We start from the raw sequence: 14231 nt of genomic DNA on the forward strand, positions 1-14231 counted from the left end.
TGATACAACGTCTCCTAACAAACGGTTCCCCAGTTCGATACAAAAGACCTGGTGAATGCCGGAGGGCAAAACGGCCGAAACGTTGTGACTATAACAATCAAGATGAGGAAGTCAGTTCGACAATCTCTATCAACAATGAGGGTCAGTTAGAAATTGAACATTTATGTAGACTTATGAGAACTGTAGTTAAGTAATTAAGTACATTCAGTAATACTTTGAACACATTTAGAAATAAAAACATGATCAATTCAATAACGATAAAACTAGTTTTACAATTTCGAAAAAAAAATCAAAATTAAAGTATGTAATAATAATAAAAATAATAATAATAATAATAAGATAAAAACTACGATCTAAGGGCTACATAAACTGATCTGGCAGACTGGGTTGTGGCCCTTGGGCTGCCTGTTGCACATGCCTGATCTAATATATTATTGATCCCCCGACAAAAAGAAGGTGGACCTATAAATTCACACTTGTCCGTTTGTCCGTTCGTCTGTCCGCACTTTTCTCAATAACTATGCCTTGGATTTTTTTAAATTTTGCACATTTTTTTAAACATGATATGAGTAAAAAAGTAACAGAACGGATTTTCGGGGAAAACTCTAGTTTCCCCCTAGGGGTGCCTTCCGGGTTAAAATGGCTAAAATTGAATCTTTCATGTTTATTAAAAAAAAATTGATGCCTTGGATTTTTATAAAACTTTCTGAAAATTGTAACTGACTTCTATATAATTTTGTTTGTCTATACTTCACGATAATTCTTGGGTGTGCCCCAGGGCCTCTTTTAGGACTAATAAAAACACTCCATTTTTGGGGATTGTTTTAACATATTTGTCTAAAATTTTCTGTGTATGTCTATTTAGCAGTTTTGCATGGTGCTGAACTCAAATTTAAATATGTTAAGACCTTGGAGACTTGTGGGGCTAAATGGGGTGGGGTGGGGGTAAATGATGGACTTAGTCATTTTTTTTTTTTTTTTTTTTTTTTTTGCATGGTGCAAAATTCAAATTTACATATGTTAAGGCCTAAAACTGCACCGTTTGTTCATTTTCACCAGGATTTGACATCCCCTGGGCACTTTTGGGGCTAAATGGGGAGGGGCAAATGCTGAACTTAGTCATTTTTTATGCCTCGTTCACAGGAGACCGATGCATGCTTCACTATTTTATCTATAGATGAGGTTCAGATGCCGCTACTACACCAGATCAGAATGGTAACTAATGCGTGACTCACCTCCGCAAAACTCTCAAATTAACGACTGGATGCAGTTTGGTATAATACCCAAGATTGATTGTTGGTGGGATGAGGAGTGGATAGCCTTGGTAAATAGGGTGGGCAGAAAGAAAGATAAAGAAGGCTTGAAAATATGGATTCAGGAGTCGGAAAGAAAACTACGGAGGAAAAAGTAGGTGATGATCCAAACAAAGAAAAATACATTAACGAAAAACTCAACCACAAAGGGAACATCTTGGCCGCAGGTGTCCATATCAGTTTGTTGCCTTGGACGAATTCTGATACATCTGCTACTTTTAGATTGAATTTTCAAGCTAAATTTAATTTTTACTGTATCTTTTGTTTATCAAATTGGTAGGTGTAAGTACAGAATAGTTAACAAAACCGTCCCCTTTTCATGTTAAGAATGGCTTTCTAAATAATAATAATATTACTTCAGCACCGTACAGAAGTACTCAAATTCTATTAAAATGTATGCTGATGTCACCACCTTCTACTTTAGTATTTCTTCGTGCCCATCTTTCTCGGATCAGTTGAAATATGCAGTTGATCTAAAAGTTGATTTAGGTTCAATCATAGATTGGTGTAAGAAATGGCTTGTCTTGTTGAATCCTGTTAAGACTAAACTATTGTCTTTCAATCGCAGTCGTGTCCCTTTTCTTCCTGAGATTCTTATGGATAGATCTGCTCTCGATGAGAAATCAACTCTAAAACTTCTTGGTCTTTTTTTTCTCCTCGAATCTTTCTTAGAGTCCATATAATTAATCCATTGCTCTTTCTGCTTCTTGTAAAATCGGTTTTCTCCAACACTCTTAAACACGTCTTCATACCGAAGGCTATTCTCTATCTCAACAAATATACTATCAGACCATGTATGGAGTATTGCTATCATATTTGGGCTGGTGCATCTGTCCCATTTGAGGGTGTTTGATAAATTGAAGAAACGTATCTGTAATTTGATTGGCCCTACCCTATTTTCTTCACTGCAACCTCTCTCTCGCAGACGCGATGTTGCTAGTCTCAGTCTTTTCTGCAAATACTATACTGGCATGTGTTTCTCAGAATTGTCCAATCTATCTCCTGCTTTTGTTGGCCCTGTCGGTGGGGCATTATAATATGCCGACTGCCCCCCTGCAGAGGGTAAAAGTCCCTCAATGGGGGTTCTGGATATGACCTTAAACTATATCCAGTGGTGAGGCCCCAGCTTGTGGGCTTTGGGGAGTGTGGAGCCACCCTTTAATTACCATTGCTCCCAGGTCCACTCTGACCCGGAGTGGTAGTACCTGTTAGGGTCCCAACTATGGGTTAAATAGAAACCGACGTGAAAACAACAAATATATTCTATTAAAAACATTTTTCTTCAAAATCTTTGGATTCGGCATTAAATAACCCGAAAAGGGTTGATATGCCGTAAAACAAAAACAACCAACCAACCTGCTTTTGTTCCAGCTCGTTTGACTCATTGGTTTAGAAGTTTCCATCAATTCATTGTTTAAATACCTTATTGTAATACAGCTTCCTATTCGAGTAGCATTTTTCTAAAGATTGCAAGGTTATGGAAGTCTCTTCCTGCCTATTGTTTTCCTTCTACCTACAGCTTTAGTCTTTTCACCATCAAATTCAATAGGCATCTCTTGTCTCTGAAATTATCAGCTTTCGTTCTTGTTCACTCCGTACATTAAGTGGCTTCATGCCTTATCACAAGCGATTTCCATAAAAATAAAATGGAAGTAGAAGTAATGAATAAGTCAGCCTCGAAGTTCCCAAATAGTCTTGAACACTAGATGCAATTGAGTAGTTTATAGTTTTTTGGTTTTTTTTACATAGGCATCACCACTTATCAAGGCCAAGAGGCCACTCGAAGATAAGGGTTAAAGAGTGTACAGTAGAAATTGGACAATCAAGTAATCGTCAGTAATGGAGATTCTGTAAATTTGTTAACTTATATGGAACGGCTCATCAAAAACTTGTTTACGTTAGACTTGAACACGACCATATTGTAGTCAGCTGGAAAGCAGAAAAACGGAAGACAATTCCATAGGCGTGCAGTTCTAAGAAAGAAGCTTTGCTCATGGAATCTACGCTTAGGTTTAGGCACAGGTAAAGAGTGGGGGAAACTAGTGATAATGTTTTCTGCTAGACAGGTGTTTCTTGTGAAAGTTTGGCGAGGGGGGGGACCATAGAATGGAGCTCAGCCGAGCACCTGCCATGAAAATAACGATAAAGCAAACACGCAACATCTCTTCTGTGAAAAAGAGGTTGCAGGGAAGAGAAAAGGACATCCCCCACAAGGCTGCGAAGTCTATTTTGAACTCTGTCAAGGCAGGATAAGTCCTTTCTAGCAGCTTGGGTTAGTTAATAGGATGAAGAAAAAATATATAAAAAAAAGGCTGGAGAAGATAAATTTAGGGGGATGAGAAAAGGCAACAACTTGTCCAAAAGGGACTGAGGCAATTTAGTGTCAAGCCCGAGAAAAATTCCGATAGATTACCCGATAGATTGGACACTGACAGGTTCTACCACTTATGGTATCTTTTGTTTATTAAATTATGACTAGGTTGGCAAGGAAGTTCTTGCAGAATTTTTAATTTTGTTTTCAAATGATTTTCAAATAAACACTGGTGATCAGTAATGGTGGAACTCGGGTAGAGTTTAATTATTTAAGAACATGGTTCAACAAGAACTTATTTAAAACTGACCACGTAATATGATGGGAAGCAGTCCCATGGTATTGCGTTCTATACATGGACAGTTCTAGAGAAGGAACTCTTCCCGTGAAATTTTTGTTTAGTTTTAGGCATAGATAGAGAATAAGAGAAATTGTTGACAATTGTTGTAGGTAGACGAGTGTTTGTTGTGAATGTTTTTGCAGGGAGTAGGACCATATATTGAAGCTCAGTCGAGCACCTGCCATGAAAATAACGATAAAGCAGAGATAGACTGTTTACATAGGCATCACCACTTATCAAGGCCAAGAGGCCACTCAAGGATAAGGGTTAAAGAGTGTAAGGTAGAAATTGGACAATATAGTAATCGTTAGTAATGGAAATTTGGTAAATTTGTTAACTTATATGGAACGGCTCATCAAAAACTTTTTTACTTTAGACTTGAAGACAACCATATTGTAGTCAGCTGGAAAGCAGGAAAACGGAAGACGATTCCATAGACGTGCAGTTCTAAAAAAGAAGCTTTATTCATGAAATCTATGCTTAGGTTTAGGCACAGATAAAGAGTGGGGGGTAATTATTGATAATGTTTTCTACTATACGGGTGTTTCTTGTGAAAGTTTGGCGAGGGCAGACCATAGATTGGAGCTCAGCCGAGCACCTGCCATGAAAATAACGATAAAGCAGAGATAGACTTGCAAAGTTTCTTCTGTGATAAAAAATGGAAGCAGGAAACAAAAGGGTCCTCACTCATTAGATTTCAAAGACGGCTTTGTGCCCTGTAAAAGCATGAAAGGGTACTCTTAGCAGCTTCTCCTCAGAGGTTGCAACAGTATTCTTTGGACGTATTTGGCTCTTGTATAGATAAAGGATTGTGTTAAGAGTGCGGTACTTTCTGGAGCGGTAGAATGATCCAACCATTCTTCCAGGAACTTTGGCAACTGGTCAGGTCACGGAATGTACTCTGATGAACTCGTTGCACTTGTGCCCCGTCGTCTTACATATCCCCGAAAAACCTGCTTAGCAGCAAAATCACACCCCTTCAATGTTGAGATCCCTAAATTCCAGAAAGCTTTCTACTCAGATAGCTTCTTCCTTAGAACAGCTAGACTTTGGAATTCTCTGCTTGCTGCCTGCCTCCCAAACTGTACCGATATGCAGAAAATTCAAATGCAACGTAAACCAATATCTTAATCCTTCTTCGGCATGATTCCAATTAGTAACCCTTTACGTGCAAGTGGCAACGATATGCCTTGTTTGGGGTGAAGGGGAGTAAAAAAAAAAAAAAAAAAAAAAAAAAGGGTCAGTTTGTTTGCCAAAGCAGGATGCTTCCTCAGGGCAAAGTAGGAATGAGAGCGGATTTTTTTTTTTTTTTACACAAGAATCACCACTTATTAAAGCCCGAAAGCCACTCGAGGATAAGGGTTAATGGGTATACTATAGTCAATGTGATTATAACGTTTTTAACATAGGTAGTGGGATTTTTGTAAGTTGGATTACATAGGGGGATGGTTCATCAAGAACTTGTTTACATTGGACTTGAAAACAATCAGATTGCAGTCACGAGGCCAACGGAAGAGAGTTCCACAGGCGTGCAGTTCTAAGAAAGAATCTCTGCTCATGAAATCTGCATTTAGGTTTAGGCACAGATGAAGAATGTGGGAAACTATTGATAGTGGTTCTGGCTAGACGAGTGTTTTTCGTGAAAGTTTGACGAGGGGAAACCATAGATTGAAGCTCAGACGAGCGCCTGCCATGGAAATAACGGTAAAGCAGAGACAGACTCGCAGCGTCTCTTCTGTGGGAAAGAGGTTGCAGGGAAGAGAAAAAGGCACCCCCCCACTAAGCTACGGATGAATGCTGTTTTAAGCAAACAACTTGATATGCAGAAAGTTTAATTAATTACTCCTTTGTTAATGGAGATTATCTTACTGAGGGCTTTTAATGAGCATGCGTTTGTGGTTTTATGTGGGTGTCATCACTTTTCTGTAGTCTATATGCGAATGCACGCTTGTATATCTAGAACTAGAGACGACTGTAAATGGATAAGGAACATAGTGAAATTCTGCCATAAAATGTAAAACAAGTTCATTCTAATCTGTAACTATTTATAGATAGTCACCTCCGCTCTAACACACGCTCTCTATTATTCAAGTGCCTTTGGATATCTTTCTCTCTCTCCCTCTCTCTCCCTCTCACTCCCATTTTCTCATTTCAGTTACTATATGTTAGGAGAACTGTATCACTTTCGCTACTACCTTTAATAAATAAATATATATATATATATATATATATATATATATATATATATATAGTAAGTTATAAAATATATATGGCGATTAAGCTACACTGAATATTCCGCGTTTCATCCACTGTAGGACTCTTTAGGCTGATGCGCATAAGCCTGAAGAGTCCTAGAGTGGATGAAACGCGGAATATTCAGTGTAGCTTAATCGCCATATATATTTTATAACTTACTAACTAGCTCTACCTACGTATTGAGCACTTTTGGAGTAATTACTTAAAGTTTACGCATAAATTTATACTTTCATATATTCATTTTATGTGAGTAAATGAAATAGTTATATATATATATATATATATATATATATATATATTAGTAAATGAATGATAAAAATCTATATTCCCAAGTCCATGATGTTGACCATCTTATAATTTATTCCTTTAATTCAGTTGACATTCACAATTCTTGACAGTATCTGTTTCGTAGCGCAAAATCAATCACTTAATTATTATATCAATTAGTGAATATATATATATATATATATATATATATATATATATATATATCGGGACGACTGAAAACAAATGCCAAGACAGGCGGAGAGCCTAGAATTCCCAAATTGTCACCCAGTAGGTACTAACCAGGCTCAACCTTGCTTAACTTCGGTGATCTGATGAGAACCGATGTGTCAACGTGATTATACCATATGTATGCAGTATTTAACAATGTCGACTAAGAAGACATGTGGTTCGAGATTGTGCACCTCCTGCCACAAAAATTTAACATGCAGGCACCCTTAAGGTGGGTATCCATGATCTGTCAAAGAATGAAGGAGCCTTTATATATATATATATATATATATATATATATATATGGGGGGATTTAAAGGAAGAGAATAAGATCAATTCTTTAAGAGGAAACTTATCGGGATAATGCAAAGCTCAACAAATTGATTTGGAGTTTATATTAAAATCAATAAAGAAAGAAAATCACAATGTAAACTATATACTAATATATATAGATTTATTCATTTATTCAATATAGGTATACGTCAATTTGGGGTGCAGGGTAAGTGAGAACTCTTTATACCATTAGGTTTCGAAATACGATGGTATAAAGTTGTCATTTACCCTACACCCCAAGTGATTTATACCCGTCTTGAATGAATGAATAAACCCATATATACCACGATATAGTTTTATATCGTCATTTACTTTCTTTATATATATACAAACTTGGGTGCCCGGCGTTGTCCGGGTGTTTGGAGGTGTGTGTTGAGCAAAATAAAAAATGTTGTAGTAGGCAGGACAGCTTGAACCTGTACCGTGAAGGAGGAAAAGAACGTGAAAAAAATATTACGTCTTTGCCGTTGCGTCCAACGCCAAACCGGAAATGGCAAAAGTTTAAATTAAGGTTAATCAAAAGAGGGGATGGCTTTCGAAAATATCGGCCTAAAAATAAAAAAGCGACTCCTCCCTGTAGAAAAGTGCCCAGTTGAGTGTGAAGAAAATTATGTTTTTAGCCAATTTTTCGATATTTGCCGTCCGAAGGGTCGGATTCAAAACGATACCATCTCGTGAAAATCGGTTGCCTCTGGAGATAGTTTCGGGCATACATACATGCATACATTTAAACAGACAGGTAATATATATATATATATATATATATATATATATATATATATATATATATATATATATATATATATTACTAGTAGAGAGACCCAACGTTGCCCGAAATTGAGAGCCAAAGGAGATGTCTTTCTGCAAAAACTTCTAACTAGGAAAATATCAGGGAAATGGATGCGAACAATAATCATTTGATTCATTTAAAATGAATGAATGATATCCAACAGCAGCAGAAGAAAGAAAAACGAGCCCCGTAAAGCAGCCATTCTCAACTGTTCGTCCATCACCGATTCTTCTGCTTTATGCATTTCTCCATTGGCTTCCTAATCATTATAGGCGATATTAAGAATATATTAAAGAGTTACTTAACACTTCTACCCATTCATGTCTCACGGGACGAGTGTTGTATATTGGTTTATATTGGAGGGGATGATATATTAAAACGTGTCATGTGTTATCTAGTGGATGTAAGATATTATTCTTTTAACAGACAGATAATAAACGTATAAATCGTATGTATGTTGTTTAGCCAGGGTACATGACATTGACGTGTAAACCAAGTCATGTTGTATGAGACTTATCACACGGGATATTTTTACAGTTCATATGTAAGAAGAATAATATATGCTTCATACCTTTTTCTTGAAGAGTTCTTTTAACTTCCTGCTGCTCCGTGACGAACCATGAAGCGATCAACACCAACCAATTGAGACATCTGTTCTTATTTGTGAAACCATTAAAACAAATCTTTATATTTTTATAATATAAATTTATTACAGTTGTCTCAAATGGTTTTCACATGATCTGCAGTTTGTCTACATTTCTATTCTTACAGCTCGCTCCTAGCTGTCTGTCCACCCCTGTCTAGACGTCTGTCCGCTTTGGTGGTCAATCCTCATCTCTCCACCTCTCTCCAAAACTAACTACATCACATGTTCTCTTACGTCACCTAATTACGTGTCTCAGACCAACCTAATCCACAACTAGTATTTGTTTACTCAAAACCCCAAAATAATGTTTACATATATTTTCTATTTTCACATTCCTTTTGCGATTCACACGTCAATCATTTCTTCCGCAATTCACTTGTTTATTCTTCTAATCATAATAACTGATCCAGCAACCATCCGTCACTCAAATCAATTAACAAGAATACAATAACAATAATAATAATGTTTTAACCCTTGACCCCGCTTGCCACAGTTAACAGATACTACGCTATGATCACAGCCTAAAGGGTCATAACAGTACATGAGAATAAAATACCCTCGTTGATTAAATAAAGGGTTTCGTTTGTAACAATTCTCGAGTCCGACAGGACGCACCTGAGGAATGGTTGAATGGTACATCGGCCAAAACGTTGTAAAATTACATTGAAGATGAGCATTCTAAGTTTAAAGCATCCAAATAAATCGGCCTTATTTAAAAAATGGCATGTATATCCCAGTCAGAAGAGATGTTTACGTTATTTTTTTGCAGTTTGTTGAAAGAAGGTGTCACCATCTTCTCAAAGATTTTTTTCTAATATTCCTAAACTAGCCTGGGTGCCCGGTGTTACCCGAGTGTTTGAGGTGCGTGTTGATCAAAAAAAAAAAAAAAAAAAAAAGTGGTAGTAGGCAGGCAGGCAGGCTCGATCCTGTGACGCAAAGACAGAAAAGAAAGTGAAAGAAAATCTGGCGTCTTACCGCTACTCCATGACATGACCGGAAGTCTAAAACATTTAAATTAAATGTAGTCAATCAAAAACAAAAGATGACTCGCAGAAATGGCATTGCTTTAAACCTCCCACGAAAGCAAATTAGACACAAGGTGTTTTTTTTATGTTGGGGAAAACCAGCTCTCTCAAAAAGGGAGCACTCTGGCAGTATCCAAATAAATAGTAATTGTCTCAGTATGAAGGGTTTCTCCTTACATTGACCAAGGACCAATTATAGAACAGATACCAATTATAGAACAGATACTACCCGATCCGAAGGCTAGGCGTTTACGTTCAAATAGTTTTGCTTTATTTACACGGAAAAGACAAACAAACACTGGAGACGATGGCACGGTGGGATTTTTTTTACGCGATCAAAAAAAAAAAAGGAATGAAAGGATGTCTGTTTGTGAATGCGAGATATTATAATCTGGAAAGTATGTGAAAACTTCTTGCGGAATTTAACCGATGCAAGAAGCCAGATGCAAAAAGCCTTTTGTGGACATACGCAAATGCTGACGATCACATTTTGCCCTTTATATAATAGACTAGCGGCTGTACCCGGCGTTGCCTGGGTGAGAAACACGGGAGGGGGGGGGTAAAAAGTTTTGGTAGGTAGGTAGGATCGAACCCGAAGGCCTGAGGTGAAGTTGGAAAATAAAATGTGAAAAAAACATTACATGTTAACCGATCGGCCAGCAAGAAAGAGTTACTGAAAGACACTTGAATTTATTTAAGTAGGAAGAGAATTGACAGGTGCTCGCACCTAATGGTTTAATGGGGTCAAGTGGAAATCGTGGAGTTAACATTTTCTGTGAGCGTTACGACGACGTAAGCAATAGCTATTCAGCAGTTAACATTTTCTGCGGGACAATTTTTAATGATATCAATAATCTGGTTTGTTTGTTTTTACCCAGCTTTGGAGAAAACCATCTCCCCGTTTAGTAGGGGAGTGTCCAGACGAAAGCAATTGTCTGATATGACGCTAAAAAACCGACATTGACCAAATGTTTTGCATCGCTTTCCGGAGACTACCGGGAACTGCCGATTCGAATTCAGTTTCGCTTTTTTATACTGAAAAACGAAAGATACATGCGGCGATCTAAAAATCTGGAAAAAATAGCGCGTGAAAGTCGGGCAAATTAAATACACACGCGACCCCCGTTCATAACTCTTAGATATTATCATCTAGACAGCATATAAAAAGTTTTAAGAAGGAATGAGCCGACCGAGAAGTCCAGCGAAAAAAGCCTTCTACAGACATAAACAAAAAGCGAACATAAACACACACACACACACACACACACACACACACACACACACACACACACATTTTCGCTTTTATATTTATAGTCTAGCGGGGGGAGGTACCCGGCATTGCCTGGGTGTTTGGAGGTGTGTGTGTTAAAAAAAAAGCGTTGTAAAAGAAATGTTTTAATAGGACGGTAGGATTGAACCCTGAAGCCTTGACGTGAAGGTGGAAACGAAAGGGGAAAAAAGCCAGCCGCCTAACCATCTCAGCCACGAGGGGAGAGGAATTGATAAGTGTGTAAAGTTAAGGGTTAAAAATGAGTCCAGTCAAAGAGGTTTGATTGATAGGTGGCCGCTTAATGAGGTAATCGCAGGAGCGTTACGATGACGTGGAAGCTTTTTATGGGGCAGCTTTTTAGAGTTTGTTTACTTTGTTTCAATGCGGGGCAGTTTAAAGGTGATTGTCCAAATTGAAAAGAATTGTCTGATATAAGGAGACACTCCGCATTGATCAAAGCTGATTTCTTTTGGACGTTCCCAGCGATCGCGACCGCCCCAACGACACCAGCTCCGAATTAGTTTCGCTTTTATTATATGAAAAAGTCGAATTCACATGCGGTGATCCAAAAATGTAGAATATTTAGCTTTCCAAAGTCGGACAAATTAAATAGACAGGCGACCCCCGTTGTTAACTCATAGATATTATCATTTCGACGTGATATAAAAAGTTTTAAGAATGAGTGACGGCCTCGAGAACCCGCCGAAAAAAACCTTTTGCAGACATACACAAAAAGCAGACATACATACATACATACATACATACACACGCATTTTCGCTTTTATATAGATAGATAGATTGTCACACATTTTGCTTTGAGCAAACTGAATGGGCTTATTTATTTAATTTTAATCCTTTCAGGTGAGGCTTTATAATTTATGCATTTATTCTTTTTGTGAACTGTTATCCTCATCTTCGTTGTTGTTGCTGTTTCACATAGATATTATAAAGTGATATTGTTGTTTCACATAGATATTATAAAGTGATATTGTTGTTCACATAGATATTATAAAGTGATATTGTTGTTTAACATAGATATCATAAAGTGATGTTGTTGTTTAACATAGATATTATAAAGTGATATTGTTGTTTCACATAGATATCATAAAGTGATATTGTTGCTTAACATAGATATCATAAAGCAATATTGTTGTTTAACATAGATATTATAAAGTGAAAGAAAAACAAACATTGGTCCTATTTGAATTCTTTTCTCATCCTGAGTGTGATTTTTACAACGTTTCAGTCGATGTAACCTCCGATCTTCAGGTGTAACTTGTTGACTTCGGCAATATTTCTGTCCGCAAGAACCCGTGGCGCAGTGGTTAGAGTAATTGGAAAAATCAATTGTTAAACGTGATATTCTCCTGAAGGTTCAAGGTTCAGTCCTCATTTTGGGCGACAGAAAAATACAATTTCGATTTACTAAGGACTTCTATCAAGTCATGGCTGACGCAAGACGGGCACGCTACCCCTATGAAGTAAATAAAGGGTTCCACTCGAAATTCCGTCCAAATTCCCGAGTTCGACGGAAACATTCCAAGTTCGACAAGATACACCTTTAAAAAAACAAAAACAAAATCAAATAAAAAAAATATATATAATTAAAGTAATCTTTTTTGGCATCGGAAAATGGGCACAATTTTTCCGGATTCCAATACTGAATTCGATGTCGATTTTAAGAACTTTCCGATTTTGCTGAGTCTCGCTCTTGATTCCACTTCTGATTAATCGTCCTAACACTAGTAAGTACCCGATGTCTTTCTAGAAAGAATTCTAACTAGAAAGATATCAGGGAAGCGAATGCCAACAATAATCATCTGATTTCTTCGAAATGAATGAATAGTGCTCAGTAACAACAAGCAATAGCAGTAGTACCAAATAAAAATGTGTGATTTTTACATGGAAAAATTAGGATAATTATCTTTGTTTTCGTGATCTGTGGAAAATTTCTTGTCAATTCCACAGACTGTAATAGATGAAAACAAAGACATTTATTGTATTTCGGATACGTTTTTTTTTTTTTTCATTGTCTTCAGCGGTCGCATTTTGAATCAGAGAACCAGTGCTTCAAACAAAGAATAATTTGTCATTTGATCCGTAATTAGAAATTCTATTCTTTTATGAATAACAACAACAACAACAACAATCTTGATCCATGGCTGCCTATTTAATGGATTACACAAAGAAATTTCTTCACAATATCGCATTTCTTAATGAAGAAAACAAGATTCCTGCTCATTTATCAACAACAACAACAAAAGCAACGACAACAACAAAAATCAGTATATTTTTACTTGAATTATCATTATAGTTTATGAAGACTTGACATGAAAAATATGCAATATACTGTTTTTTTTTGTTTTGTTTTTTTACACGGTGGTCACCACTTATCAAGGCCCGGAAGCCACTCAGGGATAAGGGTTAATTCCAAGTACAGTAGGTTAGTGTGGAGATTTGATGAAGTGTTTACTTAAGGGGGCGGTTCATTAGGAATTTGTTAACGTTGGACTTGAAGACATCCAAGTTGTAGTCAGGTGGGAAGCAGTCAGACGGAACAGAGTTTATATTTATAACTAATTCTAATTATTACATCAACTAATAATATTAATATTATGCTAAAAATGACATACTTTTCAAAATAGGATGTCATGTAAGATTTAGTCGGACACACACGTATATATCTGATATATAAACTCTATCTCCTCCGGAACTAAAGGTCGCAGAGCAGCACTAGGGGTCTCAAATGATTGGATTTTTTATGGACCGTTCTTTTATGGGTCTTTAACTAGTTTTTAAGGAGTCAAAAAAGGGGTAAAAATTGAAAAAATCGTTAGACATTTAATAAATTCATTTAGTTTATTTTTAATCAGTTTATATGCGTTGCACGGTGGTGCAGTGGTAACGTCATCAGCTTTGAATGCTACAGTTTTGTTTTCGGTTTCGATTCTATCTGATCGCACCAAAATACTTTTTTTTTTAAATTTTGAAATCACGACTCTATAATATAATAATATATAGGAAATCTGGACAAATTAAAATATCATATTTAATGTTTTAGTGATATTTAAATCCATGTTTGGTGTATTGAAATGCAAAAAAAAAAAAAATAATAAAAAAAATAACGATTTACAAAACAACGTTTTATTTACTGGATATTTTTCCGGTACAATGACTCAGGTTTGCCCAGCTGGGCAAACTTGGGTTCTTGTCATATAAAAAGTCTATGCAAAAGTTCAGCCAGATTGGCCCAGTAAGCGTATGACTTGAAAAGACTGCAGCCAACGCTGAAACGGTGGTGGGGCGTTCTTTGTTATGGTATGCAGTGCAATTTGGAGTATGGTCGCTCAGACCTGGTGGAATGCGAACGAAACCTCAATTCTGCTAAATATGTTTCTATATTACACGAAGGACTCTCAAGTGGTAAAATGAACCAAGTTAACTCCCTCTTT

Source organism: Euprymna scolopes, chromosome 15 (assembly GCF_053919585.1).
Source record: "Euprymna scolopes isolate OS-2025 chromosome 15, ASM5391958v1, whole genome shotgun sequence".
Classification (NCBI taxonomy): Eukaryota; Metazoa; Mollusca; class Cephalopoda; order Sepiida; family Sepiolidae; genus Euprymna; species Euprymna scolopes.